The 20,690-nt window shown below is 44.0% G+C and overlaps 1 long non-coding RNA gene across 1 annotated transcript; it reads left to right on the top strand.

Moving 5' to 3' along the window:
* Positions 1-15,856: 15,856 nt before the first annotated feature.
* On the top strand, positions 15,857-18,017 carry LOC147961605 (uncharacterized). Its single transcript, XR_015611996.1, has 2 exons — positions 15,857-15,938; positions 17,744-18,017. It is a non-coding gene; the product is annotated as an uncharacterized LOC147961605 (long non-coding RNA).
* The last annotated feature ends 2,673 nt before the right edge of the window (positions 18,018-20,690 follow it).

The following is a 20,690-nucleotide window of genomic DNA, read 5'->3' on the forward strand; positions in this document are numbered from 1 at the left end:
TACACAACTTTAACCATACGTGCATGCTACGGGACTTGCTAACTTCAACACAAGTATTTCTCAAATTCAAAACTACTCAACTAGCACGACTATGATATTATCACCTCCATATCTCAAAACAATTATCAAGCATCAAACTTATCTTAGTATTCAACCCACTAAAAAGAAAGTTTCACATATCTTGAATACCAAGTATATTAACATTAAGCAAATTACCATGCTATTAACGACTCTCAAAATAATCTAAGTGAAGCATGAGAGATCAAGTTTCTTTAAAACAAACCACCACCGTGCTCTAAAAGATCTAAGTGAAGCACTAGAGCAAAAATTATCACGCTCAAAAAGATATAAGTGAAGCACATAGAGTATTCTAACAAATTTCAATTCATACATGGCTCTCTCAAAAGGTGTGTACAGAAAGGATGATTGTGGTAGACTAACAAGCAAAGACACAAATAATACAAGACGCTCCAAGCAAAACACATATCATGTGGTGAATAAAAATATAGCTCCAAGTAAATTACCGATGGAAGTGGACGAAGGAGGGGATGCCTTCCGGGGCATCCCCAAGCTTTGAATTTTTGGTGTCCTTGGATTATCTTGGGGGTGCCATGGGCATCCCCAAGCTTAGGCTCTTCCCACTCCTTGTTCCATAATCCATCAAAAGAATTCACCCAAAACTTGAAAACTTCACAACACAAAACTCAATAGAAATCCCGTGAGCTCCGTTAGAGAAAGAAAACAAAAGACTACTTTAAGGTACTGTAGTGAACTTGTTCTTTATTTGTATTGGTGTTAAACCTACTGTATTCCAACTTCTCTATGGTTTATAAACTATTTTACTAGCCATAGATTCATCAAAATAAGCAAACAACACACGCAAAACAGAATCTGTCAAAAACAGAACAGTCTGTAGTAATCTGTTACTAACGCAAACTTCTGGAACCCAAAAAATTCTACCAAAATTAGACAACCTGGGAAATTTGTTTATTGATCAGCAGCAATTGGAATCACTATTTTATCACGTTCTGGTGATTTTTTACAATTCGGGCACTGAGCGCAAAGATTCTGGAAATTACAGCAAGATCAAATAACTATCTTCCAAGAAGATCTAATAGGTTTAACTTGGCACAAACACTAATTAAAAGATAAAACCACATATAAACAGAATCTAGATGGATTATTTATTCCTAAACAGAACCAAAAACAAAAAAGCAAAATAAAATTGGGTTGCCTCCCAACAAGCGCTATCGTTTAACGCCCCTAGCTAGGCATAAAAGCAAGGATAGATCTAGGTATTGCCATCTTTGATAGGCAATCCATAAGTGGCTCTCATGATAGATTCATATGGTAATTTTATTTTCTTTCTAGGAAAGTGTTCCATGCCCTTCTTTAAGGGATATTGGAATTTAATATTCCCTTCCTTCATATCAATAATTGCACCAATCGTTCTAAGGAAAGGTCTACCAAGAATAATAGGACATGAAGGATTGCAATCTATATCAAGAACGATAAAATCTACGGGCACATAATTCCTATTTGCAACAATAAGAACATCATTAATTCTTCCCATAGGATTTTTAATAGTGGAATCCGCAAGATGCAAGTTTAGAGAGCAATCATCAAAGTCACGGAAATCTAGCAAATCACACGAAGCTTTGGGGATAGTAGAGACACTAGCACCCAAATCACACAAAGCATAAAACTCGTAATTTTTAATTTTAATATTAATTGTAGGTTCCCACTCATCATGGAGTTTTCTAGGGATAGAAACTTTCAACTCAAGCTTTTCTTCATAAGATTGCATTAAGGCGTCAACAATGTGTTCGGTAAAGGCCTTATTTCAACTATAAGCAAGAGGAGAATTTAACACGGATTGCAACAAGGAAATACAATCAATTAAAGAGCAACTTTCATAGTTAAATTCCTTGAGATACAAAATAGTGGGTTTAGCAATATCTAGATTTTTATTTCTTTCAATCCCTTTTTTATCAATTTCATCATCAGGATCTAAAAACTCAGAATTCTTAGAACGCCTTCTAGGTAAGGGAAGATCATAATCAGATTCATCAAGATTCATATTGCAAAACAAAGATTTAATAGGGGACACATCAATAACTTTTAGATCTTCATCTTGATTTTCATAGTTATTCGGTTTAGCGGCCATCTTATTGACTAAGGTGGCTTGCATATCCGAAATTTCACTGTCATTTTTTCAAGATGAGCAATTTGGGCTCTTACACCATCAAATTCTTTGGACATATCATCGAGCTCTTTATTCATATAACTCATAAAACTCTTTTGTTCCTTAAGCTCGTTTCTAAAGAAATTATTATGCTCAAATTGCAAGACCATAAACTTCCTGACATTGTCTTCGATATCTTCTAGCCTTTTAAGGTGAAGATCACCAAAATTAGGTAAGGCCATCGTGACGAACAAGCAAGCAAACTAACACACGAGCAAACAAAAGGCAAAGGGAAAAAGAGGAGGAGATTGGGAAAGAGAGGGCGAATAAAACGGCAAGGGTGAAGTGGGGGAGAGGAAAACGAGAGGCAAATGGCAAATAATGTAATGCGAGAGATAGAGATTGCAATGTGTACTTGGTATGTTGACTTTTACGTAGGCCTCCCCGGCAACGGCGCCAAAAATTTCTTGTTGATGGGAGAGTAAATCTTGACTTGACTTGGCGTAGGCCTCCCCGGCAACGGCGCCAGAAAAGAGCTTGATGTCTACTACACAACCTTCTTCTTGTAGACGTTGTTGGGCCTGCAAGTGCACAGGTTTGTAGGACAGTAGCAAATTTCCCTCAAGTGGATGACCTAAGGTTTATCAATCCGCGAGAGGCGTAGGAGGAAGATGGTCTCTCTCAAACAACCCTGCAACCAAATAACAAAAAGTCTCTTGTGCCCCGAACAAACCCAATACAATGGTAAATTGTATAGGTGCACTAGTTCGGCGAAGAGATGGTGATACAAGTGCAATATGGATGGTAGATATAGGTTTTTGTAATCTGAAATAATAAAAACAGCAAGGTAACAAGTGATAAACGTGGGCGTAAATGGTATTGCAATGATAGGAAACAAGGCCTAGGGTTCATACTTTCACTAGTGTAAGTTCTCTCAACAATAATAACATAGATAGAACATATGACAAGCCCTCAACATGCAACAAAGAGTCACTCCAAAGCCACTAAAAGCGGAGAACAAACGTAGAGATTATGGTAGGGTACGAAACCACCTCAAAGTTATTCTTTCAAATCAATCCGTTGGGCTATTCCTATAAGTGTCACAAACAACCCTGGAGTTTTTACTAGAGTAACACCTTAAGATACAAATCAACCAAAACCCTAATGTCACCTAGATACTCCATTGTCACCTCAAGTATCCGTGGGCATGATTATACGATATGCATCACACAATCTCAGATTTATCCAACCAACATAAAAGAACTTCACAGAGCGCCCCAAAGTTTCCACCGGAGAATCAAGAATGTGTGCCAACCCCTATGCATAGGTTCCCAATGTCACGAAACCCGCACGTTGATCACCAAGACATACATCAAGTGTTCTCATAAAGACTCAATCCGATAAGATAACTTCAAAAGGGGAAACTAAATTCATCACAAAGGAGTAGAGGGGGAGAAACATCATAAGATCCAACTACAATAGCAAAGCTCGGGATACATCAAGATCGTGCCATAGAGGAACACGAGAGAGAACACGAGAGAGAGAGATCAAACACATAGCTACTGGTACATACCCTCAGCCCCGAGGGAAAACTACGCCCTCCTCGTCATGGAGAGCGCCGGGATGATGAAGATGGCCACCGGAGATGGATCCCCCCTCCGGCAGGGTACCGGAAAGGCGTCCCGATTGGTTTTTGGTGGCTCTGGAGGCTTGCGGCGGCGGAACTCCCGATCTATCTTCTGTTCTGGAAGTTTTAGGGTACGACGGTATATATGGGTGAAAGGAGAACGTCGGTGGAGCTACGGGGGCCCCACGAGGCAGGGGGCGCGCCCAGGGGGGGAGGGCGCGCCCCCCACCCTCGTGAACACCTCCCGTATCTTCTGACATGGGGTCCATGTCCATCAGGTGGGTTTCCTTCCAAAAATAACTTCTCTAGTTGATTTCGTTCCGTTTTGACTCCGTCTGATATTCCTTTTCCTCGAAACACTGAAATAGGCATAAAACAGCAAATCTGGGCTGGGCCTCCGGTTAATAGGTTAGTCCCAAAAATAATATAAAAGTGGAAAATAAAGCCTAATGTAGTCCAAAATAGTAGATAAAGTAGCATGGAGCAATCAAAAATTATAGATACGTTGGAGACGTATCAGTGGGGTGCAAGCAAGCGTTTTCAGGCTCCGCTAGCTAGCGTACTCTTCTGCTATCAATGAAACCGAAAGAAAAAACCAGTGCCCTTTCGTATAGATCGAGACGAAGTACTTTTTCTTTACTTCTTCCATACTAGGAAGAATGGAAGGAAATCCTTCGATAATACTTCTTCCTTATTTGAAGAAATGATATCCGACGCCCGTGGAAACTCTTTCATTTCAAAAAAGTTCTTCTTCTTAAGAAGCAAATAGCATTTCCTATTGATTTGTCCCTTGGACTAGACCTATGTAGATTCGGAATTATCCGTCTCTACGCTGTTCCCAAGGACTAGCAAAATCGAAATAGCGAAATTCTTGGGTCATCTCAATGGGTTCAGAAAACACACGTTTCTCTGGATCATCATAGCGTACTTCCACATATCCACTCAGAGGAAAGTCTTTTCGTAATGGATGACCCTCGAAACCATAATCTGTTGATATACGGTGTAAATCCGGATGATTGATGGAAGAAACACCAGACATATCCCATACTTCTCGCTCCCACCGGCCAGCTAATGGAAATAGACTGACTACCGGAGATATTCATGTTACTTCGTCTGCACTTGTTTGTACACGAATGCGTGAGTTATACCGAGTACTCAGTAAATTATGGACAACTTCAAATCTTCGTTTTCGAGAGGGATGATCCACTCCGCAAATATCGATCGAAACTTGAACCCTTGTATAGGTATGCCATTTTAGAAAGCACAACAATGGAAATGGGTAGTCAGTATTGGTATAAGATCTATTCCCATATTCCGATCTTTTCATTTTATGTACCCATTTCTTGGGTAAAATCTCCCAACTATATTGGAAAATGGATTGGTTATCCATAAATGAAAATAAATAACGCTTTATTTTGGTTCCGCTTCTTGCTCTAAGCAGAAAGACTTGTCGGAAATCGCCGGTTGGGTTGGTCCGACCAAGAAAGGCATGGGAGTGGAGAGGCAGAAGTGAAAGACTGGCTACCAATAAAGATCCAAAACTGCACACTTTATATAGTTATGTATCCAGGATCGGCTGCATGCTCTAGTGTTGAATCGGGTATAGAACCCAGGATGCTTGGTTACAATTCCGAATCCGCTAAACCATCGCTCGGGGAAAAGAATTATACAGAGCATTAATACTTATTCTGATCCTTTCCTTATATTTAGATTCTAGTAGTTTATTTCAGTCGTATTCGTATCCTTACTACAGTTTAGTAAGGGTAACAAATAAAAACATGCAGGTTCTATTTTATTGTTCCGAGACATATGATGATAGTATTGAGAATGAGAAATCTTTGCAAAATGCACGTATTATTAAGGAGTTCTGGAAAGATTACTATGCTAAGCTGTTGGATATTGACAAAACGAAAAAGACTTCTAATGTTGATATGTATCAGGATGATGTTAGAAAGTTGTTGATTAATAAAAAGAAGAATCAAAATGGTGTGTTTTCCGATACTGAATTAATAGATTTACAGAATCAAATTGCAAATTGCACAATGAAGTTCGATGAGGATAATCTATTTAAAGTAACTCCTAACATAGTAAAGTTCTTGATTAATAAAGATCAGCCTAACGCTAAGCAATATCTAAAGGGTTTCCTACCAAGTAGCTTACCTATGCTTAAGATGTTTGGTATCTATACGCTTGAGGCTATCATGATTCATGTACTAGGCTTGGTATTCAACACTCTTCAGGAATCATCCGCAGTTAAGGCAGCTAGATTTATAGATCAACTTAATTCAACTATACGAGGACAAGCAAGGTTTCTACGATACAAAGCACCAGGTAGTGGTAAGGTGGAAGCAGTACTCACTAGTAAGGTAGAATCAGTTAAGGATGTTGTTCAGCCCAAAGGTGCTAGCAAAAAAGAGAAAAAGAAAAAAGTTCAGTGTCATTATGATATCGGGAAATACTTGCTCCAATTCATGATTGAAAGAAATGTTCTACATATATCAACAGATAGGGGAGTAACAAAAGAAGATCCAGTGCTGGTTCTTAAGAAAGGTCAAGGGTATATAGAGAATTCTTGTTATGTTATGTGCAATTTGAACATAAATCTGCTCCCTATCAAACTCAATCTTCCGATGCTTTGCAAACCCTTGGATTGGCAACCAGCAGAGAGGGGGTCTGATCGTGATACATTATCGGATCTGATAGGAGGTTACTTATGCAAACCCACGGGGGATATCTAGAATCACTTTCGGCTATTAACTTCCCATGACTTAAACCACTTCTATATAAAGTTACATAAAAAAGAATACAAGCAGATGTGTGATATTTTGAATGGACTTTAGTCTCAAGCGTTTGAAATAAACAAAAGTCTCTTGAGATTTCTGGAAAAGAATCGTCAATGTTTAGTTGAGTGTGGGCTTCTTTTACCAAATGCCCTGGCTCGCGTGAATCCGACAGAAGCCTCAGACATATTGAGGGAGTGCTAATTCAATAACGTCAAAGGTATTAAGAATGCTTGTAGCTATAACATAGTGTTAAATAAATTATTAAAACAGGTGCAGCAGGCTAGTTACACTAGTAGAAAAAGGGTCAAACGTGAAGCACATTAGTGCCGGTTTGAATTAGAGCCGGCACTAATGTGTACATTAGTGCCGGTTCGTCGCGGCGATCAATAGTAACGGTTCGTGGCGAACCTTTAGTACCAGTTCATGCCACGAACCGGTACTAAAGAGGCTGCATCAGCCTGCGGGCAGGCTATGGCCCCACCATCACCATTTAGTGCCGGTTCTTACCATGAACCGGTACTAATGAGGTTATGGCAAGCTGTTTTTAGTCCCACCTCGCCAAGAGAGAGGTAGTATGAGCGGTTTATAAGCCGTGAGTGCACAGACAATGACGAAGAGTTGCAATGCTCACCTACATGTTGATTAGCTTCAAGCCTTGCGGAATAGCATAGATTCCACTGAGCTATGTGCAGTGCAGTCTACACTATTCCGAATGGCTTGAAGCAAATTAACCAGCATTGCACCTCTTTTCTATTTTTAATAACTTATTTAAACTCCGGACTTCTTTTGTGTTCAGTATGTAGCATTTAAAGCGGCGTCATCAATTTCCAACATGTTTTGACATCATTTGTTGTTTTTCGGTCATTTACCTAATTGTTTAGAGAGCTAAATGACCGTGAAATTGAAAATCACTACAAAATGAATCCTGAAAATGTTGAAACTTGGCATGGTATCATCATATCACCCGCATAGCATGCGCGAAAGAGTAGAGAGGGTCACGGCAAAAACTGGACGCACTTCGTGTACAAACTGGACAAACTCCTTCCGAGTATCAGGGTTTCGGAGTCCGGAGTGGGTACTAATGTGCATCCCACCAATCAGGAAGAATCGCACGGATCGTGTGTTTCTTTCTAGCTCTTGCGACTCGTTGGATCAAGGGTGTGTTTCTTCCTAGCTCATGTGAGTCGTTGGATCGAAACTACCACAATCACTTTGTGAGCCAGACGACCCTATATATAGCTAGCCCACCTCTCGCCTTCCCTGCATAAGTCTTTCACACTAGTAGAAAACAGGGCTATGGTCCAGGCCGGCTCAGCCCATTAGTCCCGGTTCAGTGTAGAACCGGGACCAATGTGGGCATTGGTCCCGGTTCGTGAGCCCAGGGGGCCGGCCGGGCCACGTGGGCCATTGGTCCCGGTTCGTCTGGTCCTTTTGGTCCCGGTTGGTGGGACGAACCGGGACCAATGGGCCTCGCTCCTGGCCCACCACCATTGGTCCCGGTTGGTGGCTTGAACCGGGACCAAAGGCTCCCCTTTAGTCCCGGTTCATGCCACCAACCGGGACCAATGAGGTGCCTATATATACCCCCTCGCGCAAGAGCAGAGCACAGTGCTCTGTTTTTTCTGGCCGAGGGGGAGAGGGCTTTGTGGTGCTCTAGCTCACCTCCTATGCACATGAGGTGTTCGATGGAATGCCCGAGCCACACTACTTAAGCTTTCTCCTCTCGAAGCTCGACCTCCAAGCTCCATTTTCCTCGAGATTTGTACACTTCTATTAATTTGGACACTTAATTATATATAATGCACGTAGATGGACCGGCAATGGATGTACGGTGACAGATACACCCGCGAGTACATTAAGGGCGTGCATGAGTTTCTTGATGCGGCTGATGCAAACAAGCAGAATGGTTTTATGTGTTGTCCATGCACTGAATGTGGGAATACGAGGTCTTACTCTAACCGGAAAGTCCTTCACTCCCACCTGCTTTACAAGGGTTTCATGCCACACTATAATGTTTGGACGAGGCACGGAGAAATAGGGGTTATGATGGAAGACGGCGAAGAAGAAGAGTACGATGACAACTATGTGCCCCCTGAATACGGTGATGCTGCAATGGGGGGAGCTGGTGAACATCAAGAGGAACCAAACGATGTGCCCAATGATGCTGCCATGGGTGAAGCTACTGAAGATCAAGAGGAACCAGACGATGTGCCCGATGATGATGATCTCCGCCGGGTCATTCTCGATGCAAGGACGCAATGCATTAGTCAAAAGGAGAAGCTGAAGTTCGATCGCATGTTAGAGGATCACAAAAAAGGGTTATACCCCAATTGCGAAGATGGCAACACAAAGCTCGGTACCGTACTGGAATTGCTGCAGTGGAAGGCAGAGAATGCTGTGGCTGACAAAGGATTTGAGAAGCTACTGAAAATATTGAAGAAGAAGCTTCCAAAGGATAACGAATTGCCCGACAGTACATACCCAGCAAAGAAGGTCGTATGACCTCTAGGATTGGAGGTGGAGAAGATACATGCATGCCCTAATGACTGCATCCTCTACCGCGGTGCATACAAGGATCTGAACGCATGCCCGGTATGCGGTGCGTTGCGGTATAAGATCAGACGAGATGACCCTGGTGATGTTGACGGCGAGCCCCTCAGGAAGAGAGTTCCTGCAAAGGTGATGTGGTATGCTCCTATAATACCACGGTCGAAACGTCTGTTCAGAAACAAAGAGCATGCCAAGTTGATGCGATGGCACAGTGAGAACCGAAAGAAAGATGGGAAGTTGAGAGCACCCGCTGACGGGTCGCAGTGGAGAAAAATCGAGAGAAAGTACTGGGATGAGTTTGCAAAGGACCCAAGGAATGTATGGTTTGCTTTAAGCGCGGATGGCATTAATCCTTTCAGGGAGAAGAGCAGCAATCACAGCACCTGGCCCGTGACTCTATGTATGTATAACCTTCCTCCTTGGATGTGCATGAAGCGGAAGTTCATTATGATGCCAGTTCTCATCCAAGGCCCTAAGCAACCCGGCAACGAAAATGATGTGTACCTAAGGCCATTAGTTGAAGAACTTTTACAGCTGTGGAATGGAAACGGTGTACGTACGTGGGATGAGCACAGACAGGAGGAATTTAACCTTAAGGCGTTGCTGTTCGTGACCATCAATGATTGGCCCGCTCTCAGTAACCTTTCAGGACAGAAAAACAAAGGATACCACGCATGCACGCACTGTTTAGATGACACTGAAAGTATATATACCTGGACAAATGCAGGAAGAATGTGTACCTGGGCCATCGTCGATTTCCTCCGACCAACCATCAATGTCGAAAGAAAGGCAAGCATTTCAAAGGCGAGGCAGATCACCGGAAGAAGCCCGCCATGCGCATCGGTGATCACGTGCTTGCTATGGTCAATGATTTACACTACGTAATCTTTGGAAAGGGCTATGTGGACTAGCTGTTCCGAATGACGCTGAGGGACACGCACCCATGTGGAAGAAGAAATCTATATTTTGGGACCTACCCTACTGGAAAGACCTAGAGGTCCGCTCCTCAATCGACGTGATGCACGTGACGAAGAACCTTTGCGTGAACCTGCTAGGCTTCTTGGGCGTGTATGGGAAGACAAAAGATACACCTAAGGCATGAGAGGACCTGCAACATTTACACGAAAAAGACGGCATGCCTCCGAAGCAGTATAAAGGACCTGCCAGCTACGCTCTTACAAAAGAAGAGAAAGAAATCTTCTTTGAATGCCTGCTCAGTATGAAGGTCACGACTGGCTTCTCGTCGAATATAAAGGGAATAATAAATATGCCAGAGAAAAATTTTCAGAACCTAAAGTCTCATGACTGCCACGTGATTATGACGCAACTGCTTCCGGTTGCATTGAGGGGGCTTCTACCGGAAAACGTCCGATTAGCCATTGTGAAGCTATGTGCATTCCTCAATGCAATCTCTCAGAAGGTGATTGATCCAGAAATCGTACCAAGGCTAAGGAGTGATGTGGCGCAATGTCTTGTCAGTTTCGAGCTGGTGTTCCCACCATCCTTCTTCAATATCATGACGCACGTCCTAGTTCATCTAGTCGACGAGATTGTCATCCTGGGGCCCGTATTTCTAACAATATGTTCCCCTTTGAGAGGTTCATGGGAGTCCTAAAGAAATATGTCCGTAACCGCGCTAGGCCAGAAGGAAGCATCTCCATGGGCCATCAAACAGAGGATGTTATCGGGTTTTGTGTTGACTTCATTCCTGGCCTTAACAAGATAGGTCTCCCTAAATCGCGGTATGAGGGGAGACTGACTGGAAAAGGCACTCTTGGAAGAGACTCAATAATATGCAGGGACGGATATTCTTGGTCTCAAGCACACTACACAGTTCTACAGAACTCTACCTTGGTGACCCCGTATGTCGATGAACACAAGAACAGTCTGCGCTCCAAACACCCGGAGCAGTGCGACGACTGGATTACATGTGAACACATCAGGACTTTCAGCAGTTGGTTGGAAACACGTCTCAGAGGTGACAACACTGTTTGTGATGAGTTGTACTTGTTGTCCAGGGGACCATCTTTGACTGTATTGACTTACAAAGGATACGAGATAAATGGGAATACATTTTACACGATCGCCCAAGATCAAAAGAGCACCAACCAAAACAGCGGTGTCCGCTTTGATGCAGCAACCGAGAGCGGAAAGGACACATATTATGGTTACATAGTGGACATATGGGAACTTGACTACGGACCTGATTTTAAGGTCCCTTTGTTTAAGTGCAAATCGTTCAATCTATTAGGCGGCGGGGTACAGGTAGACCCACAGTACGGAATGACAACAGTGGATCTGAAAAATCTTGGGTACACTGACGAACCGTTCGTCCTAGCCAATGATGTGGCACAGGTTATCTATGTGAAGGACATGTCTACCAAACCGAGAAAAAGAAAAGATAAGGAAGCGAATACATCATACGATGAGCCAAAGCGCCACATAGTTCTTTCAGGAAAAAGGGACATCCTGGAAGTGGACGGCAAGACAGACATGTCTGAAGATTATGAAAAGTTTCATGAAATTCCTCCCTTCAATGTCAAGGCTGACCCAATCATCCTGATAAACAATGAAGATTATCCATGGTTACGGCACAATAAGCAAATGACACAAGCGAAGAAAAAGTGAAGACTTTCTCCCGCAATAAGCAAATGCTATGTGGGTGAAATTATGATACCATCCGAACAGACGGAGCGGCTGTCTTCTTTACTTGCTTACGAGGCGGAGGAGAAGGACTACGACGCGCTTGCTGACGAGGTGGCGGGTCTCTTCCGCCCTTGCTGACGAGGCGGAGAAGGAGGAGGCTGGCTGCTCGGGCGCGCCAACGCAGGAGGAGAAGGAGGCGGAGTGCCGCCACACGCCGGAGAAGGAGCCGGCCGAGGGCCCTGATCGTCACTCGCCGGAGGAGGAGGCGGTGGAGGAGGCAGAGTGCCCTGACTCGCCGGAGGAGGAGGAGGAGGCAGAGGCGTCCAGTTCGGAAGGTTGATGAGCTCCTTCCGCTATAGGCATGGAGTCTTCAGAGAAGAACCCAGCCGAGTATCCCCTTCTCCGGTAGGGTGGTCAAGCGGGAGGTCCTCAAATCCCTCTGTTATTTCATCCACCATCACCTTAGCATATCCTTATGGAATCGGCCGGCAGTGAAAAGTTGCGCCAGGTTTATTAGGAAAAACAGAGCCAACAGCCGCCTTGACCTTCATATTAATCCATTGCGTCATAAGGTGGCAATTTTGAGCCTCCGTGATAGCATCCACGGGATAGCTGGCAGGAGCCGTCAAGACAAGCTCCGGCTGAAGCAGCTCGGTGGAAGCCACGCTGCTTCTCCGCTGAGATGGCGGGGTAGCTTCAGGGGAAGCTTCGGCAAGTCGTTTGCTGCGATTTTCTTCTCGTTCCTCTATCGCTTGTACCCTTGCGTGCAGCGCCTGCAGTTCGGTCTGCTGCACTTTCTTCCTCCTCTCGTGGCTTTTGTAACCGCCTGCGTCCGGAAACCCAGCCTTCCACGGAATGGAGCCTGGCATACCTCGTGTCCGTCCAAGGTGCTCAGGATTTCCGAGGGCCTTTGTGAGCTCGTCGTTCTCTCTGTCTGGAAGGAACGTCCCTTTCTGCGCTGCATCGATATAGTACCGAAACTTCTTCAAGGGTATGTCAAGTTGCTCGTCCGTCCAAATGCACTTCCCTGTTACAGGTCCAAGGATCCACCAGCCCCGAAGAACCAAGTCCGGCAATGGTCTGTCTAGTTCATTGTCTCTAGTTCGATCCCTTTATCAAGCAGATCAGTCTCAGCCTTTGCCCACTTAGGCTGGGGTTTGAGGTAGCCACCTGACCCCGTGCGATGGTGAAGCATCTTCTTCGCAGCATTTTTCTTGTTTGTCTCCGACATCTTCTTACTCTTATCCGATGTCTTGTGGGCCACAAATGCGGGCCATTGATCTCTGATCTTCTCATATTTGCCCTTGAATTCTGGTGTCTCTTTTTTGTCGACAAACCTTTACAGCTCATTCTTCCACCTCCTGAATAGCTCTGCCATCTTCTTAAGAGCAGCAGACTTAATTAATTGCTCTATAACCGGCTTCTCCGGATCCTCCTCTTGCGGTAGGGTGAAATTTGCCTTCAGCTCCTTCCAAAGATCATCTTTCTGCATATCATTGACATAAGACACCTCAGGGTCTTCTTCAACTGGCTTAAACCATTGGTGGATGCTGATCGTGATCTTGTCCCTAACAAGAACCCCGCACTGAGCAGTAAATGCATCCTTTGTCCGGATGGGTTCAATCGGTAGGCCGTCGCGCGCGATTTCTGTGATCTCAAACCTTTCATCCTCGCGCAACTTTTTCTTCGGGCCTAGTCTCTTTACCGAAGTTATGCTCGAACCGGAGGGCTAGAAAAAAGAAGAAAGACGAGAGTTAATTAATATGTGTACGTACCAAAACAATGAATGCATCAATTAGCTAGTCTCAGCACAGGCTTAACTAATATATTTACCTGGCCGGACTCTGTTCGGTCACTGAAGCCGTCACCCTGTTCTTCCGGACCTGCTTCTTCACCTTGCTGTTCTTCCGGACCTGCTTCTTCACCCTGCTGTTCTTCCAGACCATCATTGTCGTTAAGAAAACACGACATGACATCACCTCCGTCTAAGATTATGTCCCGCAACCTCTCTTCTGCTTCCTCGTCTCGTCCGTGCTCCATATTCACTACAAGAAATCTGTTAATCCATGACGGACTTCGGGTGACGTTCCTGAAAACCATCACGGGAACCGTCATGGATGAACAAGACGCGAATAACCTCCAAAACGGCAGCCCCTTGATGACGGGCATTGAAGGACCGTCACAGAAACTGTCATGAATCGACCATCTATGCCTTTTTTTTTCTTTCTTTAGTTGCCATATGAACCGTCATGGATGGCTTCTGCCGATGTGTCTGTTGTACCCGCTTATTTGGTCCACTTGTCAATCAGCCATATATAAAAGTTGGAAAGAAAAGGGCGCGCCTGAAATTTGAGAGAGCGCGGAGATGCAAAATTTTAAGTGGCCAACGCGGCAGGGTGGCAAAATTTCGAGCCAGCCCATTTATACTCCACAGTCCACACACACCTAACCCTAATTCCCCATTCTATCCTCCCGTTCCCTCAGCCGCCGCCACTCCACCAATCTTCCTCCGCCCGCTCCATGCCGGCGCCGCCGCAGAACAGCCTCACCTCTCCCGATCCATCGATCCCCTCTCTTCTCCCCTATATGTGCGTCGCCCCCTCCCCATCTTTCCCACGGCCACGGCCACAAGCCCGTAACCCCACCCCAGTCCAGATCACGCGCTCGAGTTGCGGCGGTAGTGGTCGCGACAGGTCCATTTCCTCCCGGCGTAGATCAATCCGCCTTCCTCGGTCGCACTCGAGCAGCGCATGTCCCGCCGAAACTCATGATGCATTGTCCATCCAACCAGATCGACACCGACGAGAAGGCCAAGGTGGCGGTAGCGGCGCCGAGCTCGTCGTTCTCTAGCACCGGATTTGGAAGTCTCTAATGTCCCGTGCGACTGCCACGGATCCATCTTCGGTCGGCGGCGAGCTATGGTGAGATACAGGTGGCGCCGCCGCCACGGAGCTAGCCACTCCCTTCTGCCATCCGCGCTGCAGCGACAGGCGCTGCCTCTGCGGCTTTGCCAGGGGCCTCTGCCCGTCGCGTACGTGCTGCTCCTCCTCGTCATCTCCGTGGATGGGTTCGTCCCCTTTAAGCTCTGATCTTACCTACTGCAGGGCTAGTCGATTGGTCCGCGGTTCATTTGTATTCTGTCAAAGTTCATTGGTGATGTCCATGGCTACCTGTTTAGTTATTTCTGGGTACATGTGCAATAGATAGGTTCTGTTTCTTGGTACTCTAGAACTGGAAGATATGTTGTGTTAAAAAATGCAAGTCTGTATGTCACGGTCATGTTCTCAATCTGCAAACAAATAAATCCTTGTCATGCTGTTTGTCCATGTGTCCCATATATCCACTCTTCTTCATCGCATACAAGGAGGGGTTCTCAATATGAATTTCATGTCTGGCTCGGATTCAGATTGTTTTGAGTACATTAATTGGCCTGATATTGGATTTGAGTGCATTAAAATAGACCTGATACTGAATTCAGATTGTTTGAGTACACATTATTTAGCCTGGTAATTAGATTCAGATCTCATGTATTGATGTATGTGTTGAGTAATGCTACTGAAGTACTGATCCAAGGGACAACTGAACGAGCAACCCTGCTTTTATGCATGCGAATTTTGACCTATGCCATGGTTAGTAATGTTCCTCATGTGTTGGGGTGTAGTCTATTGTCTGTTTGTCTTAGTTTTGTATGTCAGTTATTTAAGTGCTTAAATGGCAGGTGTGGCAAACTAGGCTTCATCTGGCATTTTCATGGAATTAATGTGCTTGTACTGTTTCAAAATTCAGGAATGGATTTCTTGGAAGTTGGTCTTGTAGCATTTTCTCTTCAAGAAAATGGAGCCAGTGGTTATGATCTATTTTGGCACACAACTTAATTTGTTATCTCTGAAGCTGTAGCCAGTGTTGATGTACTTCTCAAGGTATGTTACTGCTTAGTCTTTATGATGCAGCTAGATTTTTCGTGATTCTGGCATTTTCATGGAATTAATGTGTTGCCGATCCTTCGCTCGTTGGACATACCTTGAGATGCATGATGTGCTCGCCAATGAGGCGCCCCAGCAGGGACTCAAGGAGTACTCCAGCTAGCCCACACTCTTGCAGCTCTTCATCGACGGCGAGTTAACTGGTGACTGCGACATCACTATCGGTATGTATATATGTGCTTTCTGCCTTCTCCCGTTATTATGGTTCAGGACGTTGAGCCCCTCTGTTACTGGCAGTACACATACATGATATCTGTTCTGCGAGAAGCTTGTTTTGTAATCTGTCATATATGTTCAGTTGTGGATGATAATGGTCAACTTGGCATGTGGAAACTCCATGTCTGCGTAGACGTTTCAGGCATATAATTTGCTCATGTTGAAGGCATGGTACATTCTTGTACCTGACAGTGTCCATGGCAATGTCAAATGTTTTATAGTTCATTTCTTCACATTCAACGTGCACATGGAACTCTACCTGTGGAATATGTGCTCTGTACTTTCCTTTTCCCACAACTATGGTTCAAAATTTGAGTCTTTCTGCTATGGTTGTACATACCGGCGATATTTTTTATGAATTGTTTTGTGAGAAACTTGTTCTGTGCATCAGACATAGAAATACATTTGTTGATTTGACGTACTTGTAGCAACAAAAATGAGTGGGCGGCCTATGGTTCCTTGAGTATTTTGTGTGATGTAGTGTGTGCGTCTGCTTCAGGGATCATTGATCCTATGCTCTAGCACTTAGCCAAAACTATAGTATCACAAAATATGCATGCCAGTTTTATGACTAGCTTTAGATGGCTTTGTTCTCTCAGCACCAACAACATTACATAATGTCAGCCTCTGGTGCGAGCTAATAACCATGTTGCTCAGACTCTGAAGTTCTGAGGAAGCATCTTTGATGTAAACCTTGAAACTGTATTTTATAACCACAAGCCTCCAGGATGGTATGAATTACCATCCCATAACGTGATGACAACCATTGCAAATTATTTTCCAGATTTACTTATGAGTAACAAAAATCACTTGCCTGCTGTTGGTTCATGAAACCAACTGTGCTCCAGCATTTCCGCACCATGGTTATTGAACTACTACAATAGTATCCCAGTGCTAGAATGCATGGATATTTCTGGAACCAGCGTATCAGTATCAGGTGCATTTTAAAATTAGTGTATCCGTATCAGGTCCATTTTAAAATTAGTACTCCCTCCGTCCCAAAGTTCTCGTATTAGATTTGTCTAGATACGTATGTATCTAATACTAAAATGTGACTTGATACATCCATATTTAGACAAATCTAACACAAGAATTTTGGGACGGAGGGAGTACATGATAAGAAATAGGAAAGCAATGTGCCAGTTCCACCAAGCTGTTCTAATTTGTTTGAGTGAAATATAGAATAACAAATAAATCTCATTCTGTTCTCGAACTCATTGTAGGTGTATCTCCCTAGCTTTTTAAACAATTTACTAGTTAAAGGGTAAAAGAAGGACCAAGACTCACACCGGTAATTGTCCATCTTCCACGAGGAAAATATTTCGCATGTTCATTGTCTGTTAAATGTTTTCTTCTATTAATATTAACAAAATAGAAATTATCACATTAATAAAAGCGATTAATCCCAAGATTCACTATGTAGTCCAACAAAATTATATGTTGTTCCAATCACAAAAGTATTTAATGTCATAGGATAATTGTAGCTCCGAGACCATGGTTGTGGTGTTCGTACAGAAACCAGCCCACTTGCTTCTACATTTAACTTTTAAGGTGTAATTTTTCATTAGTGAGCATGGTAATTGGAAAATGCTATCCATATACAAACCAATTGAAGAATATATATTCTTTAAAAATAATTGAAGAATAGTACATACATGAAATATGAGCTCGCTCGCCCCATGCCACCGGGGTATGCGCCGTGCCAAGATGCATTGCATTTTTTGATGTCGTCTTACAGTTTGTTGACGTGCAGGCAATGTTGAGCATGGGTTGAGTTGAGATATTGGCGTATAAGGTTTTCCCTCCAATGAAGTTGGCGGCAATGGCTGGATCCGTGTCCAGAAATGCATGCAGATGACCCCTGGTTGTCAGTTGTCGTTTGGCCAGCCTTGAGCGGGGCTGTGGTGCTGCAGAATTAACACAGGGTGTTTGTAGTTTTAAGTTTCTTTTTTTGCTAGTCCTTGATAGATGTATTGTTCGGCTATAACTGTAATCTTAAGTTTTTTGTGCAAATTTTTTCTGTTGTATATGGAGTTGATTGCCTACGGGCTACAACCCTCCGGTTTATATAGACACCGGATAGGTTTAGGGTTACATATAGTCGGTTACAATGGTAGGAGATCTTGAATATCCGCATCGCCAAGCTTGCCTTCCACGTCAAGGAAAGTTCCATCCGGACATGGAACGAAGTCTTCAATCTTGAGTCCGGCTGAAGGTATAGTTCGGCTACCCGAACACCCCCTAATCCAGGACTCCCTCAGTCGTCGTCGGTCTCCACGTAGTAGTAGGCATCGGCGGTGGCATCTGGCTCCTGAGCTCTCACATCTGGTTGCATCAACTGGAAAGAAGAAGAAAGGGGGGGAAAAGGGGTAGCAAAGCAACCGGGAGTACTCATCCAAAATACTCGCAAGCAAGGATCTACACTACATATGCAACATTATCAAAGGAAGGCTGTATATGTGGACTGGGCTACAGAAATGCCAGAATAGAGAGGAGAACCTTGTCCTATCGAAGACTAGTATCTTCTGGAAACCACCATCTTGCAGCAAAAGGAGAGAGTAGAGTAGCATAAAGTAAAGTAGTAGAAGTGTTATCAACCTCGGCCAGAGACCCTTTCTCGACTCCCTGCGAGAAAGCAATCCCAGAGCCATACTCACTAGTGCAGAACCGGGCAATAGCACCGGTTCGTAAGGCCCTTTAGTGCCGGTTCCATAACCGGCACTAAAGTGTGGTCACTAAAGCCCCCCCCCTTTAGTACCGGTTCAGCACGAACTGGTGCTACAGGGCAACCACGTGGCATGAGCTAGCTCCGGGGGCCGGGAGCCCTTTAGTACCGGTTGGTAACACCAACCGGTACTAAAATGTTTTTTTGGTTTTATGATTTCTTTTTCATTTAATTTTGTGTTTTCCATTTTAATTCTTTTTCGTTTGCTGGTATTTGAGGCGATCATCTATCATCTGGTTGCGTTGGATCCATCCCTCAATAAAAATTCTTTGTCTCCTAATTTATCATTGCTCTCCGCGATGAGGTACGCATGGCGCACTCGCCCATGAGCGTGTCCAGATTAACGGCTCTCGCTCTGATTCAGGAGGAGGAATCCGAGCATAGCATGCCATGGGCTCGCCCACTAGTGTACGTGTAGCCTTATCTCTTGCCCTCAGTTATTCCAGTCTTTGTTCTTTTTTTTTTGAAATGACCCACAGGTGCTACGCCTTTTCATTTAAGTAGGGGAAAACACCATATACAGAGAAACTAATTAAGCAGGGAAGTAAAGAAAAGAACAGGGTCCAGGAGTGCCACCAGCAGCCCGGCTGTACAACATCTAATTTTTTGGGTGCGACGAGATTTTATGTGAAGCCATAAAACTCTAACCCTCTAACCTTTTCTTTGAGAAAAAAACCGATCTAAAGCTGACCTGGAATAGTTTATGGAGGCATGGTGCCGAAGAACTGAGGCACTGACGGAGCCAGGGGCGAGGTGGGAGGTTGAGGAGGGCAGCAAGCGACGCGGGGACTGACCCGGAGCTGGCGGCGCCCGAAGCAGAAGCGGTCATGGCGCCGGCGGCAGCAGCCCTAGGGTTTAGGGTTTCGGTGGTGCAGCGACGGCGGGTGGAGTAGAAGACCTAGGTTAGGCTCTATACCATACATGTAAAACATAGGTTTTGCGGGAACTGGCTCAACCCTCTATGGCGTGGCCTATAACATATATATAATGATGACATCCAATTTCAATACCAATATGGTATGGTTTACACAGTAGGACTACAATACGAAGTCTAACAATAATCTACAAGGTACAAATAGTAATGGCGACGCAAGTCTTGCAAATTAACAAAAGGAAATCTAAACCAAAAATCCCTAACCCTAAACCCTAATAGTAAACAGTAAATTGGAAATGCCATTGATACAATTGCGATTATTTTTTTTAAACGAAATGTGAACCCTAAAATCTACATGCGTGCTGTAAACAGTAAGCACTAAACCCTAAATCTTACATGCAGATGTATAAAATCATAATATAAGGATCTACAATCAAGAAAACGGAAAGTATTTGTTTTGCAGACGAAATAGAGGTGTTCTTGCTCTATTTTGCAGAGGAAACAAAGGTGTTCTCCCCTGCAGAATACAACAAGTATCTGTGCCGAGCAGCACTGTTTATACAGTAATGGCAGATGGTTCATGTACCGTGCTCTGGCTATGATCACAGTATTGCCCTTTTACTCAAAGACAATGAATCAAATCCCGGGAGATACCAAAGGGGAGCTTCCTCGAAACAGGCTTTCGCCTCGCTTTATTATATATAAAGCAACAACCGAATAAAGTACATGGCTGAACGATGCAAGATGGGGAGCTAATGGGGAAGCCTAAACAGTTTAACCCTCTTCCTCCAAGGGTAGCTCCTAATATGCATAAAAACAACAGTTTTGCTAAATCACATCTAGATGTGCCATAAGTATTGCACTTCTAAATCATATGTCATTGATCTTACATTGAGATTTGTGTGAATATTTTCTTTCTCTTTTTTCTTTTTTCTTTATGCTTGATTCACTCACTTAGATGTGCAATAAGTAGAGCACATCTAGATGTGCCCTAGACACACCCCTACTTTTTTTTTGAGGGAATGCCATCATGGCTAATTTTATTAAAATTAAATCACGCTTACATCGGTGGCAAAATAAAAGGACTAGGTGGATCATCAG

Source organism: Triticum urartu, chromosome 7A (assembly GCF_056163025.1).
Source record: "Triticum urartu cultivar PI428250 chromosome 7A, HENAU_Tu73, whole genome shotgun sequence".
NCBI classification, from domain to species: Eukaryota; Viridiplantae; Streptophyta; class Magnoliopsida; order Poales; family Poaceae; genus Triticum; species Triticum urartu.